Here is a 23,986-nt window from a genome sequence, read left to right as displayed (position 1 = left end):
GGATTGGCGGCGCGCGACCGGCCCGGCCCGCCCCGCGCCGCCGTTCCGAGGGAGGCGCCGTTACCAGGGAGACGGCGGCTGGGGCGCCGCGGGACGAGCGGCAGCGGAGATGCCGCGGCCCCCGCGCCCTTCAGCGGGAGGCGCCGCGCACGCGGCCTCTCCGTGAGAACCGGGGAGAGGGGAGGGGCGGGGGCAGGACAGCCGGCCCGCCAGAGCCCCCCTGCCGAGCGCCCTTTGTCGTTACTGGCACGCGAAAGCCCGGAGCTCCTCCAGGTCCGGCACGGAACTGAACGCCGCTCATCCCGGACAGCCGTGATGCTGTTCTATGTAAAATTCTAGGCACCCGAGGGAAGTGAAATGCGATTCATTTTCCTGCGTTAATACCAACGGTTACTGGAGAAGCTTGGGCGCAAGTTAAGACCACGTGGTTGTCTTTCAGCTGTAGAGCTAAACTTTTTGCTAAAAATTAGTTTGAACAGACTAATTCAAATCCTCTTTTGCAACTCTTCTTTTTTACTGCTGCATCTCTCCATGTGTTATAGATGAGAATTCTATGTATTTTATTTAAAAATCTGTTGTAGAACTGAGAACAAAGAAGACTGAAAAATAATACCTGGCCTGGAAAAAACTGGTAGTATTCAAAGTTATAGGCGTGAAGTCGCACATGGTAAAACCCTGAAAATAAGAGTTCATGTTAACAAATTTAACATGTAATGTGAAATCCAAGCTTGGACACTCATGTTAAGAATGTTAAACGAGCTATAAATATTTACAGTTCTCACGGAGGAAGGATGCTTTTTTGGCTGGCTGTTCACCTCTCAAAAGATGCTCCTTTAGCACACATTAAATTGTGTTAGTAAAGCTTTTTCTGATACACTAGCTTCCAAAATATGTACTACTTTGGATAGCGTGTGAAGTTTGTCCTGATGCTGAAGCACGCCGTGAGGCCTCTGACTACTAAATCCTCTTGAAAGCTGAAGTTGTTGATAGGCTTTTGCTACCCATCTAGAGAAGCCAGAGTTCATCTTCACAACATGCTTTATCCCAGGGACCCAACAAGAATACCAGGTTCCTTAAAGGACGGTTAGCAGTCTGTGATCCCTAAGTGGCTCAGAAGTTTTAGAATGGGCTCTTGCAGTCTGTTCATTTTTTTTTTTTCATGCAGAATTCTGCCTCCATCAGACTGAAAGCATTTTAGATGGTCTTCCTTTGTGCTTACTCTCAACATTAAAACCGTAAAATTCCACAGTGTTTTGGTGAAGTAGAAAGTAAAGCTGCCTTCTAAAGCATAGGTGTTTAGCATGAGCCCTCATCTTTGGGGAAAGTTTGTGGTACACCACTACTGATCCCAGCTGGACTTACTAATGTTTCTAACCTTGCTACTGTGTTCCACTTCAGTGTTTATGAATATGCTCCTTTTCTTATAGACAGAATATTACACAACTGTATCTTTCCTCACATCATCTTTTCCAATTCTATCATGCCAGCAGCACTTTTTTTATTAGCTTTTCCTACAGAATACATGTTCTTCATTAGAGCACTTGAAATGTCTACCTAAGCCAAGTCCTTCTTCAAAATCCAGACCTTCATTTGAAGGTGCTTTTACAGTAGATACAGTTAACACTAACAGGGAGGGAAAGTCAAAGGAATTGTGTTGTAACAACAGAAGTACATGTAAGTGGACAGAATTTATCTCTGGAAAGAAAAAAAGGGCAGAAAAAACAAAGAATGGATCTTGAGAAACAGACAACAATAAAACGGTAACTGGCAGGAGGTAAGATCTTATGCCACAAAAGAAGTTACAAAGGGATGGCAGTCTTTACTAAAGGTACAAGTGCAAACTATCTTAATACAAAGAAAGGATAACCCTGTACACCACAGGAAACTAATTTGACTCAGGTATGACATGCAAACATGGAGGAAATCATTCTGGCTTTCGTAAAAGATCAGTGTAAAAGAACGTCAGAAGCATATAGGGACAAGAATGAAAAAAGCAAAGGCCCAAAGATAGAAACGGTCCAAGAGCAAGAAGAAAATTATTTTATGGACATATTAGCAGGAAAACAACAACCAGAAGAACCATTGGTCTGCCATTTTCTGAGGGGATGCTGCTGGGAGCTCAACGTCAAGAAGGCTGAAGCATGTACTGCTCTTCTCTAAAATGGTTATCAGAGAACAGGAGCTAGCTCAGTTAAAAGACAATGACAATGGCCAAGACTTCACCCTTAAAGCCAGGATGAAACTTTTTAAAGAGTGCTTATCTAAGCCAGATACTTTAAAATCTGTTGAGTTTTCATTTTAAAACATGTTGTCTTAGCAGTTACCTTCTAGAACTCCTGGAGGATAATGGGGTATCTGAAGACTAGAAGTGTCAAATGTACCAGTCTCTCAAAATTCCTTTAAGATCTCTGAAAACGTTGATAACATATCAAACAAATTACCTGTTTGTACCTAGAAGGTAATAAGGAGATGAGTTAGCAACCAACATAGATTTGCAAAGACAAAGCATATAATACCTGATTTATTTTCATGCCAGAACAGGCCTTACAAACAGAAGAAAAGTGGAAGAATAGCAACTTGACTATAGTACAACTTTCAGCAATATCTGTATGGGGTGATCATAAGCAAAAAAGGGATGCATACCTGTGATGAAATTTCAGTAACATAATTATAAAACTTACACTTTGACATTGATTCCATGTCAAAATGTAAGTAAGTTAGGATGAGAGTCCAAACGTAGATGTGCTGTGAAGGGATGAAAGACACAGACAATATGTCCTCGTTGGAGTTCTTGAACCAACTCCTGCAGCGCCGCGACCTTATCTCTTGTGAGTGGCCATTGATCCACCCATACTGGAGATTCCCTTTTCCATGCGAGATGGAGCATCAGTTGAATTTCTTGTATCTTAGAGAGTTTGCAATGGACAGTTGAAGCTATAGTTTATTTTATTCTGAGCATTCCTTTCTAACATAGTCTACTAATTGGGATGGAAAAATGAGAACCAGGTCTCCTAGTACTCATAATTACTTTCACTTTGAATCTATTTCTCTGTGTCTCAGAGCAGCCTCAGGTCCTATCCTCAGATGAGGATAGTATTCAGATGGAGAACACCGAATTTCCACAGGTATCTTAAAGGTGGCTGTAGCGAGGTGGGGGTTGGTCTGTTCTCCCACGTGCCTGGTGACAGGACGAGGGGGAATGGGCTAAAGTTGCGCCAGGGGAGTTTTAGGTTGGATGTTAGGAAGAACTTCTTTACCGAAAGGGTTGTGAGGCATTGGAACAGGCTGCCCAGGGAAGTGGTGGAGTCACCATCCCTGGAGGTCTTTAAAAGATGTTTAGATGTAGAGCTTAGGGATATGGTTTAGTGGAGGACTGGTTAGTGTTAGGTCAGAGGTTGGACTCGATGATCTTGAGGTCTCTTACAACCTAGAAATTCTGTGATTCTGTGCATACCAGATCTTGATTTCAAGTGAGAGTTAGATACAAGAACTAAGGCACCTAATAAGATACCTAGGCTTACTAAAGGACTAAGGGTGTTACCTGTCTTTGAAAATCTAAGTTTAAGTATCGTACTCTATTATCACAGTTGCTATTGTTCACAAGGGAAAAAAAAACAAACAAGTAAACAAACAAAACCTGCCTGGCCGATTCCTATACAAATTATCCTTTGCTCTACTAACCCGGGAGTAAACACTGCATAGTCTACAGCATTCTCAAGGCCTGCGAGTCCGACGGCAAATAAGAACGCCCGGTATGCTACAGACCCAGAGGTCACTAAAGGCTGCCGTGCTGTTTAACATGGAAGATGCCTGGAGCTAACTGGAAGCCCTTGCGCTTACAGCTGACCTGGGGCAACTGCAGAGGCAGCGCGGTCACCGCCGTCTCCGCGTGCACGTCCCACAGCTCGCTGCTTGCAGCGCGCGGGTCAGCCCTGCTCCCCCCCACGGGCCGCGTCCCCGCGCCTCCGCAGCCGCCCGGGACCCGCCCCCGCGCAGAGCGCATCGCGCCCGCGCCGCGCCCTGGCCGCGTCCCTGCCCCCCCGGCGCGGCGGCCAGGCCCCCTCGCGCCCCCGGCCCGCCGTCGGAGCTCCCCGGACAAGGCCTGCGCAGCGCCCCGAGCCGCGGCGGCGAGGCCGTCCGGGGCCGGCCCGGGCCCAGCGGCGCCCCGCAAGCGCCGCCGCGGAGCTGCTCCGCGACTTCCGCGCGCTTCTCACGCCCGCAGGGACGGAGCCGCCCCGGCCGCAGCACGGAGGTCGCGGCGGCCGCGAGCGAAAGGGGGCGACGGAAGGGGGAGGCCGCGGCGCCGCCCCAGCCCCGGCCGCCTGTACCTGGTCGCAGCCGGGAGCCCGCGAGCGGGGCCAGCGTCGGCGCTTCGGTCTGGGTCTGAGGCGCCCGAGCCGCATCCCCGCCGCCGGCTGGACCCGCCCCGCTGGCGGTAGGGGGCTGGGCCCCGCCCGACGCCCGACGCCCGCACCGCGGCTTTGCGGCTGGGGCCTGGGGCGGCCGGGGCGCTCAGGCGGACGGCGGGGCCCGGCCGGCCCCGAGGCCCGGAGTAGCGGGGCCCTCCCCAACGCCTCCGAGCCGCGGCGGGCAGCAGGGAGCCGGGGGACGTACCCGGAGGCTGGGGCCAAACGCCAGGCCTGGGTTCACAGGAGCTGGTGTGGTCTGGGCAGCTTGGGGCGTGTGGGTCCTGCCGCAGGCCGGCAGCCCTGCCACCTCTACTGCAAACACAGGCCACCAGAGCGGGAGGCTCGTCACCCAGCAGAAGGTCTCCGAAGCACTAGAGACGCAAAACAGACCGTGTCTGCCTTCCCGCATCAGCATGGTGACCCCAGGGCCGGCAGCCCCCAGCACAGCACTCTGCTCTGTGTCTTTATTATCTGCCAGATGGCAAAAGAAGAGCCAGACCGAGTACTTCACAACTTACTGAGGTGACAGAGCCAGGAACTTGGTGCTTTCCTCCAGGGTTCCGGAGGACATGCTGAGGCACAGCAGCATCCTTGGTCATTGCCCTGGCCTGCGACCAAAGGCCTTGATGCCATCCCCACAGTGTGGAGAGTCAGTGAGCTTTTACAGTCTTGGCCTGTACTGGCATCTCACCAGCACCACAGTGCTGACAAAGTGGCACAAGCTGACCAAGAAAAATGGAGGCATTTAGGTATGGGTGTGGGAGAGGAGCTTTTGGAGAGCTGATAGAATTTTAGACGTGGAGTCCCTCCTCAGAACACAGAATCAGAAAACACAGTGTATGACATCACACATTGCACATTTGATCCCTACCAGAGCCTGGAACTCTACTGTTTGTTTCCTGAGCTAAAATACCTTCATCATTCTTGGAGGCCATGGCTGAAAACAAGGTCATGGGTTTTCTGATAAATTTACGTGGGAATGTGGGAGAAGGAAAGAGATCAGTGCATACGCCATTTTGGCCACTGTCATCCCAGAAAGCCACATGCCATCCAGCCATGGATAGTGGACACAACCCATACTCATCCCATCCCTGTGCTTTCATTAAACCTAGTCATGCCAGTACCCAAAGGGAGTTGCTCATGGTGGCAGCCAGGAGTGACAATCCCCTCTCAGCTGTCTCACCTTTAGCCTCATACCAGCTCCCTGCTGCACTGTCCTTGTCACCTCCTCCAGGACCATGCCAAAGCTTAATTAATAATTAAGAATGATTAACTTGGCATTTGTTTTTAACATTAAATCAGTTTCAGAACAGTGTACAAAAATTACACAATGGCCCCTAGAGGGTGCCCTGCTGACATTGATGTCCTTTTTTGTTGAGAAAGATTAATTCTGGATCCTGAGAAAACGCTTCCTAAACTTCCAGTGGCTCGATTCAAGAGTAATATATGGCCAAGTGACACTATGTTTCTATCAAACTTTAAAGGAAAACTAAGATAATTTTAAATAATTTCGTACAGATGGATACATGACTGCACGACTTAGACACATTACTCTGACTTGTGCTATAGGATAAATATATGTAAACAATTACTTTCCTTGTGTTACCTTCTGAGACATGAAAGTGGAGGACTCTGCTTCCCTTGATGTATTTGTGGTATCATGAACTCCTTAGGCAGCAGGCCTGAGGACCGCTTCCTTAGGTCACAGCAATGCCCACCTTGCAGGATGGTCTCTAAGTCAGTCCCAGAGGGTAAATGAAACAGCATTTTTTGTAGATACTCTGTTCTGATACCTTATTCCTTATTGCACTTCTTTGTCAAACTTAATTTTAGTCAGATATTTCTTTATTTAACGTTGGCTTATTTCGCCTTTTGTTAATATTGAATTTCAGTGCAAACATAGAAGAATTGATCACTTAACCACTGTTCAGAGGCTGTGTACTCTAGAAGTAGTAGAGCACTGAAAGGTATACAATGGGACAAGTGTCAAGCATTGGTATTCAACAATGCAGTTTCTTGCTCTCCTATGACCTTCAGGCAAAGGGCCTCAGCATTAATCCAATATATGTATATTCTTAAGTTGTGAAAAGACTGACCCCAAAGATGTGCTCATCACGTGAATGTAACCAAAGAACAAACAAACAAACAAAAAGGGTGGGTACTTAATCATGTATGCCGTACATAGCTAGCAATACCACAGCCAATAAGCTTCCTTCTTGGGCATGCGTGTTAGTTATTGGCTTACATATCACTTATGTTAGGCATAAATATGCCTAATATTCAGTAACATAAAAAGCACCATGTAATACCGAAGTTTAACTGTTTACCTGCAAGCCAGGATCACACAGTTTCTCTGCTCCTTCTTCTGGAGAAATCTTAGTATCACAACCTGGCTTTACCAAGCAAGGGAAATTGTGAAAGACATGCACAGATATGGTGGAAAGTGTAGTATCATAATTTCTTTGCACTGTTCAGTGAGGTTGCTGGCAACATGTACAGCTCAGTCTTCAAAAATCTATTCCATTTCTGCACATTTTTTATGCTTGTGCTTTGCCTGACTGTTTCAAGTACATTATTTTAATTGTTTTTAATTACGAGGAATGATTAAACAAAGAGGTAAGAATTCTGGCCACTTTGTATTTAATATTTAATGCATTAAAAATCACCTTGGGTTCAAACAGGAATTGCTGCATCAGCACAAATTAGTACCTTCCTTGGTCTGATAAACATCTACTTTAATTCAAAAGCTCTGCATCATTGGAAATGACACAATGAATACACAGTGATAATTTTATAGGTAGGTAAATCCCTGTCTTGATCAGAGCTGCAGTCATTCCAAATTTCACAGGAGACATTCAGTATCTTGCAAAGCCTTCTGTACAACAGAAGTTGGAAGAAAAGCAGGACTGCTCCAATAAATCATCCAGAGGGCTGAAGAGAAGCAAAACATATTAATTAAAAATATATATCAAAAATTAAAAAAAAAAAAAATGGTTTGGTCAAACTGAAGGGCTTAGCTGTCTGTTTCTCTTTCTGTATCTTACAATACAACTTGGAAGTGTCAGTATAAATGGCAAAACAGTTCCATCTCTACAAGGAAGCATTATGAATGCCGGGCTCTTCTGCTCCAAGGACAGCTGTGATTCCTGCAGGTGAGATCAGGACCTTTATAAAGAGCAGAGTCCCTTTAGGAAGTCACCTATTGTTCTCTGCTACACAGAAAGGTCACAGCCAAAATTAAATTATATTTTACCTTGGTTAAAGGCAGTAGCCTTATTCAGATACTGCCATAGATCTCTGGCTCCCAGAAGTAATTTTATTCATATGGTCATTTTTAGCTAGGGAATAGAGAAAGTCAGCATTCCAGGCTAAAGGACTAAGATAATGAAATTAAGTAGATTGTTCTTCCTTTGATATTATGAAGATCCTATTTATGCTCTTTTGAGCCTGTTTTTTAAATCCATTTTTATAATGGTCATTTACCCGTGATTCATCAGCTACCTCTGTTCAGAGATACTCCTGTCTGCTTTTGCAACCTCTCATTCTGTCAGCACCTGATGCTTGTCAGGACCTGTGGTATCTGCACTCAGCCCCAGTCAGCTTGTGATGCTTCACAGGGGTGCCTATTACTGCCATGGTGCTTGAAAGCAGAAATTTGCACGTTAATTGCTCTAATCTATTGGATGCATCTAAAATGTGGATTTACAGGGAAAAGGAGGAAACTCTTAGGCTAGAAATCCCTCCTTTCGCTACCTGATGCAGAGCACACACACTAGGGCTGATGAAATGTAACACCAGTATGGCTGCACTGCTACTCCATTTCTGTTGTGACCACAGAGAGATCCGATTTACATCAGAAAACAACAGAAACGACGTGATTCTATCATTTGCTAAAGAACATGCATTGATCACGCTATGAAAACGCCTTTCTTAACTGTCCTCCCAAGAGGTTCTTGTCACTATGGTACAGGACCATGCTTGGACGTTCTTTTTAAGCTTTCACTATAGTTTGCGTGCCTCCTGTTTCTTTTCCCCTTGGCAGAAAGCCAGCTGGAGGAGTCTCTCTGCACTGCAGTGGAAAGCTGCAGCTCTGGAAAGCTACCATGTCAAAAATAAGCAGCAAATGTTAAGACTGAATCACCTGAAAACAGAAGGCATTTCTACCAGCTGGTGTAAAAATCTCCAAAAATCTTGCATCTTCATATTTGCCCTCCGTGATCTACAATCCTACTTTCAAGATAGAATTTATTGTACGCTGATGTTTATTTGCAGGTTTCTCTCTTTACTCATGTATTTACTTGCTTCCATACAATCCCTTGAGACAAATCAAATTAATGATGTTATGCAAGGTACAACACACAAAAGTAAGTTAAACTGTTCTGATGCACTAATTCTCTATTTGTAAGATTTATTTATTAAATATCATAGCCAGCCACGTCGCCACAATGTAATGTAAAAAACAACCTATTGCAGCATCCCCTCACTCATCTGTTGAGAGTGAAGATCTCCTTTTGAGTAAAGATCTCAAACTGAGAAACTGTGTAAGCTAGTTACATCTCCAGTAGTCCGCAGAAATAACTGTTCTGGATTTTTCCCTCTTTCTGTGGCTGGCTGTTTTCCCAACTAGCTTCTCACAGAGGCTTATGACAGTACGGATTTTCAGATTAATATATGCTTGCCAAAATGCTGTCTGAACCTTCTGAGGTTTCAGCTGTGTCCCCTCGGCAGGCTTGGCAAGTCACAAAGGAACAAAGCAGGACAAGACACCGGTTTATCGTCAAGCCTCTTAGACTGTAGCTCATCTCTGTGGAAATCTTGCAGACTGCAGGGGGCAGAACCTGACGCTGCTTTAGGAAACACTGCAGATTATTTCTGACTTCAATCTTGTTTTAAAGTAGCTGGGATGCCTTTCCACTCAGCTTCATCAGCACAAGATGTCTCTCCATTCCTTCGTCACAAGAGACATGGATTTTACTACTTTCCGGTGCTTCTCCCTCGCTCGGCACACCGAAGTCTCATACTCTGTGTTTGCTTGGTTGTTCCACATACTGCACTGAAGTGCTTTCAAGATGTGGCTAGCTAGAACAGATTGTTAGGGTTGTGGATCTGTGTCCTGAACTAAGGCCCTCTCTGGTCACTCTGCATGTTAAGAAGTCCTGTCTACACAGCAGGTGACTGCTCACAACCACTGTTTTACACCCGAGGGTAAAGTTCAAAGAGATTTTTCTTGTATACCCTGCTTCTGGAATCTAGGAAAGCTCATCATGTACCACTGGAGACAAGTACACGTCTGCAACTGAATAGGGAAAAGAATCGCCAGGAGACAACGATCTCTCTGTTCTGTTTACTACCGCGGGACAGAGAAGAAGGAAAAGTAAATGATGGCAAGCCTGGGCATCTTTTAGCACTGCTGGCTTCCATGATTTTATTGTGGATATTGCAATAACCCAATACGGGGCACTTAACAACCTCTGCGGAGTTTAAGCAGTACTTAAGCAACTCTCTCCCGTCAGATCAACAACGATTATTCTTTCACAGGCCGTGAGTTCGACTCACGGCTCAACCGGCTCACGGAGCGCTGCTGCGCCTGGCCGGGGACCGGCAGCCCCGCCGCCCTGCGGCCCGGGACAGCTCGCGGCAGCCGCCGGCCGGGTAGCGACGGCGCCGCGCTTGGCGCCTGCGGACGGCGCGGGTTCGGGCAGGCCGGCTGCGCGCGGCCCGCGGCACGAGCTCCCCGAGCCGGCGAGGAACCCGGACCCGAGGCTGATCCCGGGCCGAGGCGCGGGGCCCCGGGCCGCGGAGGGGCGCGGCGCCGCCGGGCCCGGCTGCGGCCTCGGAGGCCGCGCCCCCTGAGGCCGCGCCCGCGTTCGCCGCAGTAGCGCAGCAGCGCGCGCCGGCCGGGCCAAGCGGGGCGGAGCTCGGGGCTCTTTAAGAGCCGTGCGCCAGTCACGGCGCGCTGCAGCAGCGGCCGCCGGGTTGCCATGGAGACGACGGCCGGGCCGGTCGCTATGGAGACGGCAGCGCCCTGGCTGCCGGGCGGGCCGCGCGGCCGGGAGGCGCGGAGGCACGCGCTGCTGGCGGTGATCGGCGAGGTCGGGACGGAGCCGGAGCGCGGGGCGCTGCGCGGCGCCCTGGAGCGCGGTGAGGAGCGGGGCCGGGCGCCGCCGCCGCCTGAGGGGCCGCGCGGGGTGCCGGCCCTGCCGCCGCGCCGCCGGGAGGCGGACGCCCGGCCCCAGGCGGAGCCGCCGCCGGGTCGCAGAGCTTCGTCCTCGGCCCGGGGGGACGGGGCGACGGCGGAGCGGGGGGGCAGGTGTCGGCCGAGGCGGCGCGGAGCGGGGCGGGGGGGCCTCGGCGGCGGGGCCGGGCGTCATCTGCGGGCGGGAGGCGGCCGGGGCTCTGCTGCTGCTGCAGGCTGGCGTGCCTGCGGGCGTTCGGGCCGCGATCGGCGGGGGTGCTTGCCCTTTTTCCTTTTTCCCCTCTGCGAATTCTTCTACTTGCGTTAGCCAAATGCCTTCAGCGCTGTTCGCAAATGTCCGGAGTTTGAAGGCGTTCCGTGGTTCTGGAATTTCCACCTCAGTAGAGGAGCGGTAGACCGGGCCTTGCTCCCCTCGCCCCCGAGGTTCCTCCTGCCGAGGCTTTGTCTCGCCCGAGTGACTTCTGCAGCTGCCGGCGGGGGCCTGCGGGCGGAGGGGCTGCGGGCGGCCAAAGCCCGGCACATCGCAGGGCGAGGCGCGGTGCCGGCCGCCCGGCTGCAGCTGGCGATCGGCGCTGGGCGCTGCCCGGCGCCCTTGGCGAAGGGTCGTTGTCGGTGCGATTGGCCGCGGGGCCGTTCCAAGGGCCGGGGGCCGGGCGGTGCGGCGGGACGGTAGTTCTTGCTTTGCGGCAGCTTCTGATGGTTCCGAAGGAAAAAGAGAGGTTGGATTGCCGGCTCCGTGAGGACCTTGCGGCGGGGGAGGGGGTCCTGTTTCATCATGCAGTTTAGCGCATCACTGAGAAAGGAGGGGTAGCTCATACGCTTGGAAGTTGGTATGCGCTCCCCTCGTTTCCAAGGTGCGTTGTCTTAAAAGATGCCAGTGATGTAAATATTGGCCAAACTGCGCTATTGGGAGATACTTCTGTGGGTGTGTGCCTTTTGACCATCAACAGTACTAAGGGACAGACAGACGGTGTGATTTAAGAAGGGGGTGTAAAAACGTCGTGCCGTGTCCAGTTTCTCCACTTCAGCATCTTTACCATCCACCCGTCTTTGGCAGGCCACTTACCAACTACTGACAGTGCTTCATTCCATTTTCCGAAGGACAACTCTATTCAGCAGGGATAGACTGGATTTTGACCACTTAGGCTCTGAGAGGCTTTGAAGGGCTGCTCCTGCTTTCTGCACATCAGGATGGCTTTATTTGCTTGGGACTTCACTGAAATGGTGTGCCAACTTCCATCTCGATCTCATTTTTGAACGAATCTTTGAAATAGTGGCTGATTGGACTGTAAACTAATGGATTGAAATGCCAATACCCTAGGAATTCCAGAAAAAATAGATGCAAATTTTGCAATGCAGATTGTTAAGTGCCATAACACATACAAATTCTACAGTTAATTGTGTCTGACCAGAAATGAAATCCTGTCAAGTGCAGCCATCTTTTGGCATAAGAGCTATTTAAGCAGGAGTATTGGTACATCTCTCCCAGTAGAAGTGAATGCCTTGCTCAGTAGCAAGTGAACTGCTGAAGAAGGTAGGAACCTGGATTACAGGCTTCCTTTTGTCACTGATGGGGTGCATGACCTCCAGCAAGCCATAGAGGAGTTTTCTCCACTGTGGAAACTGAGGGAATGGCCTCTTCTTGAAATAGATTGAGATCTGTAAGTTGAAAATTGATATAAATAACAAGAATCATTAAAATGACTGTGTGCGTGTCTTGAGATCTATCAACACACAGCATGTTATAAAGGTGGAGGCAGCTATACCCTTGGTCAGGGAGTTCTGGAAGCATGGAAACAGTACAAAAATGATGTATCCCATTTCTTAAGGGTAGCTTGCTGAAGAGGTTTCACATGAGGCTTGTGTAAGGGTAGAACAGGCTGCTAAGCAGAGGATTTGATTTCCTCAGGAAACAAAGCAGTATAAATAACAAAATGCTTTTGCCCTTCACAAAAGCATTTTTCTGCAACCTTGCAAGCCTAGGAAGAGGCTTATAGATCCAGTGAAAATCAAATTAACAAAACTGGCAAATAAAGTTGGTAAGCCAAACGTGTCTATCTATCTATCATTTAAGGATAAAACAGTTCGTATTTTGTTTCTTTCTGTTGGCTGTGGGGACCTGCCTGCACAAAAACTTACTGGGAGGAGATACTTGAAAAGTAAGTGAATAAATCTCTTACTCTGGCTGAACCAGAAAGTGTACTTTCCCTTTTCTTCTTGGTTCAGGAGAATGGAATAATGAATATAGGATACTGTGGGAACCTGCTTGTTCTCACACTTGGTGCTTCTTATGCAGTGGCATTGTGTATCTGTGGAAAACGTGAACAACACCTATTCTAAAATGCCGTCTAACAAATACTGGTCTGATTTCTCTGTTGCTGTGACTCTTGTCCAGTTATAAAACAACATCTGAAAGACATTCTATGATATTAGAAGGAAATGCCAAATCTTATGAGCCAGTTATGTTGGCAAGAAATAAAGAAGTTTACAAGGGCATTAGGATAGAGATGGGAAACTGAGTTCCATGGTACCTTACCCAAGCTGTGTACGTGTGAAGAGCGTGGGCACCTATAAACCTTGTTACGGTGTAGTCCACACTCCTGTATCTGGAAACAGGAAGCCAATCAGCAAAGACAATGTTCTGACTGTCCTGCCATGGTATAAATTGAAACTGTGGCAAGGGGAGTGAGATTCCTTTCCTGGAGGGGAAGGAAACATTGAATAAATTGTGACAAGTAAAATAATGAGTGAAATGAGAATTTCACTTCTCCCTTTCCTTAATCTGAAAGAGTGTCTCTCCTGTCTGTGTCTTAGAGGAAGTAGCAGTGCCTCAGATATCATCTATCTCTGCAGTAGGACACCAGGACTCTGGCACAGCAGCTAAAGTCAGCAGGATATGCCCTGCAGAGTGCCACCTTGCTCCTGTTTGGGTCGGAATGCTCATCAGCACTGCATTAAGAGGCACTTATATTTGACATTGGTTTAATCCATCATGCTTTCCAACGGTATTTCATAGGAAAACATTCTTTTCACCTTTTTGCTCCTTGTCTCTTATTGCACATCTTACTTTTACCTATTCCAAGGCTACACAGAAAGGAATAGATGTTCTGTGACACTGAAAGTGGCAGTAAGCTTTTTTGATGTTCAGAGGGTTTACTTTTTTATGCTCTGCTGTGCAGACTGTCGGTTGATAAGCTGCATTCCTCTGTCAGCTGCCACCAGAAAGAAACTAAGATCAAAACTTTCTTGAGTTTCTGTGGATTTTACAGGCCTCTCGACTACTGAACTGCGATGCAATGCTTACTAACTCTGTCTTGGTTTTGTGTACAAAGCTGGAGCTTGTATCCTAGAAGGTACTGTTTCCCACCAGTAGTCAGCAGCTCTTGTGTAACATCAAGTTACGGTGCTGGAGAACAAAAACTGCAGTAACTGGGAATGGTATCTGCATGAAAAGTCAAAGTGCTTCACTTGGAAAGAGAGCAGATACTGGATGCACAAACAATAAAACTTTTTTTCTTTATACAAGAGAGGACAGGTTTCCAGAAAATGGTGGAAGAATTGTCATCAAGGACCCCCCAAAAAATGGAGCTGAAACTCTTGTTGCAATAAACTCTTAGAAGTCTGTGATATTGTTCTTCAACAGCTGTGCTTCTGCAACCAGGAGCATAAGAGGCCAGAGTAGTGATTCATGGTGACTTTCCATTTCTGTTCTGTGGTACCACAATGTAGCATCACACCATCCAGGAGAGGTTGTTCCTTACTAGTTTGTGAAGAAGATCTGATCTGTAGTGTTTGGTGTCATCTAGAATGTACAGCTGCTCACGCTGAAGTCTGAAGGTGACTTCCCAGCACAGAGTGGTGCCATTTGCTCCGGGAGCAGACACTGTTTCCTGCTGATATGAAGGCGATTAGCTTACAAAGATTATGTAGATTAAAGAGCAAACTCAAAGGGTCTTTGAGTAGGATCAGGGGCTTTGAAGGAGTGATTAGGCAGAGGGAGTTGGGGGGGGGGGTGAGAGGGGAGGAGGCTCTTGTGACTTGGAGGATGCTCAAGCTATAAGAGCATAGAAACCAGAGTGACTGAGGTGTTGAGTAATTGAAACATTCAGTAGCCTGTCTCTATATGCAACCAGTGCTGGATAATGCAGACGATGTAAAGATAACATAGTGTAATTGCCTTGCTTGGGCAGTCGAGTAATTTAGCCACTATCCCTTGAACTTTTTTATTAGTTTCACTCATTTGAAGCCTAGGTTGAATGACGAGTTGCTTACTGCATGTACTCCAGGGATAGATGTGTTATGGAAGGGAAACACCTTCTGACCCTCTGATTCTGAAGACTTTTTCTCAGCCTGAAACATAGAATCATAGAATAGTTTGGATTGGAAGGGACCTTAATGATCATCTAGTTCCAACACCCCTGCCATGGGTAGGGATGTTTGGAAGACCATCATTGGTTCTTATGTGTCTTGTTAATTTCTGTCTCCTCTTCTGTTTCTGGAGTAAAAGTAACAACAGTTCACTGTTCTTCTTCTGTTGGGCAGGAATTCGTTCCTGGAATATTAACCTTCTCTCCTGTGACCTGAATCAGCAACTGCGACTCTTTGTAACCCGGCACCTGGCTCAGTTTTCTTCAGAAGTCAAAGGTCAGTTGTTAGTTTATCACCATTAACTTTTACTTTTTTTCTTTCTAGATTAGAAAAAATACAGAATACAGTTGATTTTGATTTAGAATGTCATAATCATTTAGTGAATTGTTTGCTCAGGATTCTGCAGGCAAACACTAAAGAAGAAAAACAGTCTTAAGGATCTGTTGGATGTAAGGAATTTAACTTAATTACTACTGAGAATAGAGTGAATACAAACGTGCCGTGTAAAAGTGTATTAACCTAGTTAGAATTTGTCTGTCTTCTGTACCTTATTCATATGGCACAATATAGTGTTACTTGAGTTATGTACTATCTACCTCTTCCTTTTGGGTTTTAGAATGTACTTTTGCATGTATAAAATGTGTTGCAAGGGGTGTGTAAGACTAATCAAAGGGCTTTCTGAATCACTTTTTTTGGAGGCCTGTTTCCTCCTCCTGAGAAGAATAATAAGTAAAAGCATTTTGACAGTGTCATTAACAGTCAAAGCTTGGATTCTAGTTATGCTCTTTATAATTTATGTAATGTATGTTAAAGTTGCTGTAATAAGCACTAATGATGCTGTTGCAAAACCTTATAACAACTCTCTTATAACTCACTGTTCCTTTTACACTCTTGTCAAAGCTTCTTGAATATATTTTCCCCAAACTGTTCTCTTAATGGATAGCTGTGAAAGAAGGTACTTAGACTCTTCTCAAATCTGCCACTGACTGAGGTCTCTTAACTTACTTGTGACTCTTTTAATATGGGGATAGAAAATCTCCCTCCTTGCAAAGCAGTGTGTATATTATGGGGTCTTTTCTGTGTGTGTATTAAAATACTGTTTATTAAACTTGCAAGCCAAGACATGGCAGAAGATCTGTCTGCATTTAAAGCAACTATTACAGGGGTTATGGTACAAATAGATTCAAACAAGGTAACAAAGTATAACGTTCACTGAAGAATTCTTAACTAAGGGTTGAAATATCTGGATTAATATTAGTAGCGTGTATTCTCTCACCTAAAACTTTTTCTTTCCTCCAGAGCAAGGGGGTGATAAATGCAATGCCAGTCTATAAAGAAGGTTCCAAGAAGGATCCAGGGAACTGCAGGCCTGCCAACCAACTGCTAATTCTATTGGGCAAATCAGTAGAAACTATAATAAAGGACAGAATTAGTGTCAATCTGAAAACAGTACCCACCGATTCTGCAAAGGGAAGTCCTGCTTGTAGTTCTTTGAAGGAGCCAGCAGACATAGATAAGTGATTTTTTTCCACTTGTCAGTGTTTTGGAAATCAAAGTCCATGGAGTCTGTTCAAGGAATCCTATTAGCCATAGAACAAGGGGCAAGGTTCAGATCTCTTGTCTGGATATTTTCCCCTATAACTGAAAATATTAAGCATATGAAATGTAATACACTTTCCAGTTACCATTATTTCTTCAAAAGTGATATGCCAAACAAATGAGCTGTTTTCTATCAAATATAATAAACTAATCAAAAGGAAGCGATTCTGCTTCTGCATACTGTAAAAGTAACTTCCGGCATGAATTCCTAACCACGTTTAATATGAGTGCACTATTGTAGCTGTAATGAGTTGGTTACATTTTAGGCAAGAGCTACAGGAAATACTTTTCTTTGGTAAGTTGAAGCAGGGAGAAAGGTAGGTGGTGGCCAAATTCCTTTTTCCTATGAAAAGACAGTGTGACTTAGAGCTATTGAAGTCTCAGCAGTGGGAAATAGTACTTAAATCTCTTGCCATGTTGCTTTTTTAGTATTATGGTATCACTAAGGATAATGATCATTTTAGTCATCCTGGGGTGAGTCCATTTGCACAATCTCAGCTTGGCTTGTTTCATTTCACTGAGGAAGTTGAAATTGCCCAGGCTTTGAAATTGAAGGCTTGCAGTTTAATGTGGTACTAGATATAGTAGCACTCTTTCTTAAAGCCCTTCTCCATAAATACACATCTGCAGAATTTCAAATAGATCAACACGTTTGTTTTGACTCCACACAAAAATCTCTTGCTGTAGTACTCCTTTGGGAAGGGAGAAGTACAGCTGGCCTTCAGCTGTTCCTGCTTGTGTGATGAAGCTGTCAGCAGTATAGACATGAGATTCTGGTTTGGTTATCTAAGGATTGATCTTAGGAGCTGATTAGTTTCCATAGGTGGCTACTTGGTTTGTTGCAAGTGTGTGCAGCTGGCATATGACTTCTCTAATAGTCCCCTGGCAGCACTTAGAGCAAGAACAGCCAGGTAGAGACAGTCTTAGGGGTTATGGAAGTTGAGAGAGCAGCTTTGCATCAAACTAGAACGTTGCATGTTCTTGTTGATCAATTCAGTAAACATGTTAGTCAAAATGCAGCAAGATGATTTCTCAGAGGGATCGCTCTGTGGGATCAAGAATCTTGAGGCAAAAAGAGTGAGTGTGAGGATAATAGCCACAACTTAAGTTGTATTAAGCAACTGCCTCGAGCTGTAGACAATGATGACAGTTCATGTAGTTCAAGATTATTGCAGAAGATAATGTAGCTTAAAGGTGAATGCCTTTCAGCTTGAAAACCGAGGAGTTAGGCTATAATACCATCATTTATTTGAAGGTGGTAAATCTTGAAGTGTAGAGAGATTTCTGGTGGTAGCTAGCAAGAAACTGGTTATGGTATGGTTAGGAGGAGAACATAGGAAAGATTGCAAAAACAGAAATTGCAGGTCACAACTGACATGATAATCTAGAAAAACTTTAAATGTGACCTGGGAACAGTCTTTATGCATTACATATATGCCATCAGATCATACCCTCTGGAAGATAATTGCTATCTTAAATGTTTTTAGCTGTGCCACACTTGTTTGAGCAGTTTTTTCTATACTAAGTACTTTCATGTTTAAGAATCCAACTTATTTTCTAACTTCTGTTTCAGCTTATTTAGAGATGAGGAACAAATGAGTCTAAGATGTGGCTCAAATGAGAGGAGATAAGCTGAGGGCAAAACCAATAACGGTGAGGCAGTCATAAATGATACCTAATCCACCTTACAAAAGGTGACTGTTTTGCTAACCTATCTTGCTGGCTCACTTCTGATTATCACAAACAACACGACTTTTTTGCTCTTGGGGTAATTGTGCAGCATAGTTTGCAGGAGAGAGCTATGGATGGTAGGGACAGCATGAAACAAAATAAGCGTCTGATGATGAACTGTCTACAGGGAAAAGGGATAGTCCTGATTGGCAGCAGAATAATGGAAGAAGGTAGGAAGAATTAGAAAGGATCTTGCATGACAAACTCTCCGTGTGTTATGGAGAATCTGGAAGCTAATAAATGTCCTGAAGGAGGGAAAGGGTAATGTGATGAGAAAAATAACTGTCAAACCAACTCAAGGTGAAATATTGAAGGCTTGTGTGCCCTTATGGTGAGGGTACCCCTATGTGCACTTTTGTACTGCTGTCAGTTGCCATTGGCTGCCATAAGTACTTGATCATGTACACTGTCTGGATGGTAATAGTTCTTTGCAAAACAGAGAGACTATGCTTTTCCAATAGAAATTGACATGTGGCAATGTAAAATGCTCAGAATAATTACTTCTCAGAACATGATAAACCTACTTCCTGATCCTTGTTTGAGTTTGTTTGGGAAAAAAAACAGTTACATTCCTGTAGAAAGCAGGAATAAAACAACAACAACAACAAAACTTCAGAAATAGTAGCAGCTGCTTTCGGCTAGACTGGTAGTTTAAGACAGTTGAATAGCTATACTAGTAATCTTTCCTCTCAGGTTATATTCTGTGGTAGTCTTCAGAAAACTTGTTATAACCAACTAATGACACAATTGAAAGTCAAGCTAGGCTTAAATAGTATAATTAATATTTCATAAGGTGCATTATATCAATATGATGTTTGAGGCTCTGACAAGCTTTTTTTGGCTTTATTAACAAGTAAGGTCCTGTAATGACATGCTAGTTGTTATTCATTATATAGTCCATGTAAATCCTTACTGCTGATAGGCTGTCCAGTTTTCTAGGACTTAAATGCCAGAGTACTAGATCTCAGGTTGGAAGCTGATTTCTTCTTAGTCAATCTCTTAGTTCTTATATAGAAATAATCTGTTTGTACAGACTGTTTAACACTATCACTATTTCTAAATTTTTCTTTAGAATAGAAATTGTTTCATTCTCTAAAATGATTTATTCCAAATACATAATAAATTCACTGAATATTTCCAGCTTTATTCAACCTGTAGAATGAGAGACATGTCATACAAATGTTATGAAGTCGTAAGACTTTATTTCAAAAATACAGCTTTTACAATCTTTAACATACTTCTTTCAATACTAAGTGAGCTCTTTTTGTAAAATAATACATCTTCAGGATTGTCCCTGATAATAATATTGGGCTTCATCTTACCTGTTTGAAGCCAGCATAATGAACCTTCTTTGTTAGGCCAGGTTAGGAAGTTATGAGGAATATTTTTTGTTTTACCTTAGTGTATTTTAAAGTGTTGCTTTGTTCATAAAGTATGCGTTTTAGTTCTTACTGTGATAGCCCAACAGACTGCTTGATGGAAAGTAAGAACCCAGAGCTCCAATAACATGTTCCTATATTTGAGCTAAGCAAAGGTTAAATGAATGTTGATTTCTTGTTTTCATGCTGTCGTATCCAAATGCTGGCTACCGATTGAAAGGGTAAATAGTGCTTCTCTTGCTCCAGAATTCTTATAAATGTTTAACCTGCATTTTACAACTGACACTTCTGTACGTATTTATTATATACTTGAAACTACTGAGGATTCAGTAAAATCATATAGGATTCACTCATGTGAAGTATCATTACTATGAAAGAAATTAATTTTCAGAAATGCTCTGATTCTGTTCATCTTCTCTACTGTATAGTAAGGTAAGAACTGAAAATTCTATTCAGTTTATTAAAAATGAGTAAGGTCAAAGGAAATGCCATACTGAATCAGATCAGTGGTCTATGTAGCCTGATATTCTGTCTCAAGAAGCAACAATAAGAGATGTATTTCAGGGAGAGCATATGAGTGTAGCTGCTTTTGATTGTCCTCTTTTCCTCATACTCACTCACTCTGCATAATGCTTGGATTTGGGATGTTAAAGGACATGTCCACAGCAACTCCTTTTAGTTAAAAAAAAAAAAAAAAAAGTTGAATCCCTTCTGAATACAAATACTGTCTGCATTCACAGCTGTGTAACAAGTTACTGAAATTACTGCTTGCTATCAAAAGAAGTTATTTATTTCTTAAGTTGATTTAGCTTCACTGAGCGTTTCCTATCATTTAGCATTTTAGAATTTGGTGAGTAGTGACCTGATCTATGACTGATTTTTTTGTAAGCCTTGAATGTATTTCATGCTCTTGCCCTTCCTCTCCAAATTGAAGGATTTGGGACTTCTAAGATTAAGTCAGTTGTTCAATCCCTGTGATCATTTTGCTTATCTAAGCTAAACTTGAATGGATAGGCGCACTACTTCACATGCTTTTGAAGATAACGCTGTGCCTTCTTAATTTATTGTTTGCCCTTTTAATAATGAGCGATTCATGAAACTATGCACCTAAAGAATGTGGGGGGAAAAAATCATCCCCTTTGAACAAGATCTATCAGATAAGAAATCTAGCAAAATACTGGCTTTCCCTATTTGAATGATTTCTTGGTGTTATTGCCTCTCTATAATTGCTGACCCTATTTGTAGTATGCTTCTTATGTGACTTCTTGTAGTACTTGAGCATTCAGCTAAGACTTCCAGTTCTTATCTTCAGCTGCTGTTCATGAGTGACATCACCACAAAATAAAAACACCTACCTGCACTCCAGACTTCAGCATCCTCTAGAATATGACTTGCTTCCATAAAATTTGGCTGAGGTCAGTGCACTACTGGCTCAAGTTCTGAGAGCTGGGTGCCTTTTGCTGGAAAGCTGAATTGGCTGTTAGGAGTCAGCATTTGCATACTGAGAGCAGTGTCTTTCATGACCTTGGTGAACACCCAGTTCTATTGTTCTGACAACCCAGGCATTTCAAGTGTTGCAGGCACTGTTTTTAGCAACTTATGTAAGGCTTTTTTTTTTTTTTTTACTCATCAGACAACTGCTATCTCTTACTGTGTAACCTATTTTAATTCTTTCTATTTTTTGCCTAGAATAGCACTTTTTTTCTTGACTGTCTGGCCTTATTCTCTTATCTCTACTTTTCTGAGCTGTGTTTCTTATTTAAATAAGCATTTAACAGCTCTGAGTGAGATGGCCAGTTAAGAAGAAAGAAGGGGCATGTGATTGCACTCAGCATCTCTGGAAAAACAGCAATAAAAAGTCAATACTATTTTCTCCATTTCATAAAATGAGCAGCTTTCAATTACTGGATAACTGTTTATGAAGGATCTATATGCTGCAAAATAGTTATGTTAATTATCTGTTCTCAAAGACAGGCTTGATGCTACTTTAAACAGTGCTCTGGTAACTAGTTCATGTTCCCTCACAGTGGCTACACACAGAAACTTTGACTTGCATGTTTTTCTTGCAGTGCTGTAGTGACACTTCTTTAACTTGACAAAGGCAACATTCTCCTGGTGGCTGTGCGCATTGTAAGCACAGCAACTACAGTGACAGTGGCCTCACAAATAAGAGTAGCTCTAGCACGCTCTTTTTTTCTATCTCCTACCCTTTGGGGAATTTCATGTTTGTTTTAGCAGAAATGGTGGAGCTAGATGTAGCTATTACAAGTTAATACAAGCTCTGGGTGACTTTGTACAAATGATGCTGGAATCCCAGCCATACTTGGAGATTGGTAACAAAAGCTTTGTTAATGTATTGCTAGTGTATTATTAGCTTACTGTGGCTATGAATGTTTCTCCTTTAGTGTCCCTGCCTTCAGTGGCTTACAGTAGGCTTTTCCAATCCATGTGAACTGGACCTTGCTAAGACATAAGATAGGCAAAAGGGAAGGAGGATTAAGTATGAAAATAATCCTGAACATGTGACAACAGCTGTGAATAACTTTCTGACAGATTTCTTGGTCTGTTTCACTCTACAGTAGTTTCACTCTACCCTGCTATGAATTTCTTCCTTTGCTTTTAAAGAATTCCTAGTATTGGCATGGGCTTGAGGAGGGAGCATCTGACCAGCAGCTCTCAATTCCTGTTTACCTGGGTGGTGTACTTAAACAGTTGGAGGTAAGTGGCTTAAGATGTTTCAGTGCCTTCCTCCTAGGAATGAGCACCTGGGCTGAGCCATTTGGACTGTTACTCTGCCTGAGATCATGAATACATCTAGAGAAGCTTGTTTTTTCAGAACGTCCCAGGATAGGTTCATAAAGTGGAAGGCATCGTTACTTACAGCCAGCAAATGTATCCTATCTCACTTCCCCACCGGAGGCATTAACGTGTAAGAAATGAGCGATGTCATCATCTTCCCATACTGGTACACGTGCTCGTGTGTTGCTCGGAAATGTTGTCCACCCATCAGTCTGCAGAGCGGCAGCACTGCTTCTGGCACTCTGTTGCATCCAGCTTGGATGAAAGAACTTAGCAGAGCTCGTCTGAAGTGATCTTTTCTAGGATTTTAGCTGCTATTTCAAAAAATATTTTTTCCCCTAGGTGTGGACTCAGAAAGCCAGCACTGAAGGAGCCTGTTAATCCTATTTTGCCATGAGATTAATTGTTGTCATGTGCTATTGTAATTTTAATGCCATAAGTCCAACCTCCTTAGAAGACAGATGTCCCTGACTCTGATTTGGCTCCATTCCAGGATTTTGTCTTGCCCTGTTAACCATGGTGTTGCCAGAGAATATGCTCTTTTTCCTCTCTGTAAGAAGTTAAAATTGCAGACTGGAGACACTATTTTCCTTTCCTGAACTGGTATTGCTCCGTACATGGGGAATCTGAGATGACATGCTTTCTATTTGATCCTGAAAAATTATAAAATTCTCTGAGCTATAAAATCACGAAGTTTAAAATGGACTTAATGGGCATTGGTAAAGACTGTGTGTCTAGAAGCATCTTCTGAAGTAGCACCTTTTATTCTTTGTAATGGAATGTCTTGCTACTTGATTTGGAAACTTTAGGAAACTGCAAAAAATACTCAGCTTTTCTTTATTTCTTGATAGAGCAAACATGTTTCTGTATGGTGTCCACACCACACACCTATTCCATCTGATTTCTTACATATTGCCTTATTCTACTAGCCTATATGAAGCAAAAAATGAAGCAAATTAGTCAATTTCTGAATTCAGGCTTTAGAATGCTAAGAGAACTGCAAGGAAAAGATATTTACTACCTGAAGACAATCTCACTTTTTTTTATTATTATTATTATTATAAACAAAGCAAATGTTTTAACTATTTTTGTTTGGTAGGTGAGAGTGTTGTGATTTTTGTATTATGCAGACAATTGTATTAAGGTGAGGTGCACTATGTATTAAGATGAGGCATTGCTTTTCATTTGAATGCATCAGGTTACAAGCAGTCTACCATAAACCATTGGTTATTACTTTCAGTGGTTATAATTGCCAGTGGTTAAAACTGTTCCTCACATCTAGGTTGAATTCATTTACTGTGCTTTGCAGTCACTATATTTCATTCTGACTGTATCTGCTATGTCTGAGTTCTCTTCTGGAACAAATTTTACTACCTGTAGATGCCTTCTCCCCTTCCCTCATAATGAATCCTTTTGTATAAATCAAACTAATTTTGGGGAGGGAGGGGACTGTTGACCTCAAGCAATACTTTGTGTTATGATACAACAAACAATCGTGTTACGAT

General features: G+C 44.0%; 1 protein-coding gene across 1 annotated transcript in view; it reads left to right on the top strand.

Annotated features, from left to right (window-relative positions):
• The first annotated feature begins 10,482 nt into the window (after positions 1–10,482).
• The window catches only part of MAP1A (microtubule associated protein 1A), a 57,411-nt gene continuing 43,907 nt past the window's right edge, over positions 10,483–23,986 (top strand). Inside the window, exons 1-2 of the mRNA XM_082769327.1 lie at positions 10,483–10,550; positions 15,148–15,249. The gene's annotated coding sequence lies outside the window, so the exon portion shown is untranslated. The remainder of the gene's footprint in view (positions 10,551–15,147; positions 15,250–23,986) is intronic.

The sequence above is a fragment of the Aythya marila genome, assembly GCF_965140915.1.
Source record: "Aythya marila genome assembly, chromosome: 11".
In the NCBI taxonomy this organism is placed as follows: Eukaryota; Metazoa; Chordata; class Aves; order Anseriformes; family Anatidae; genus Aythya; species Aythya marila.
Note: the sequence above shows the minus strand (reverse complement) of the source record. Positions and strands in the feature narration are given on the sequence as shown.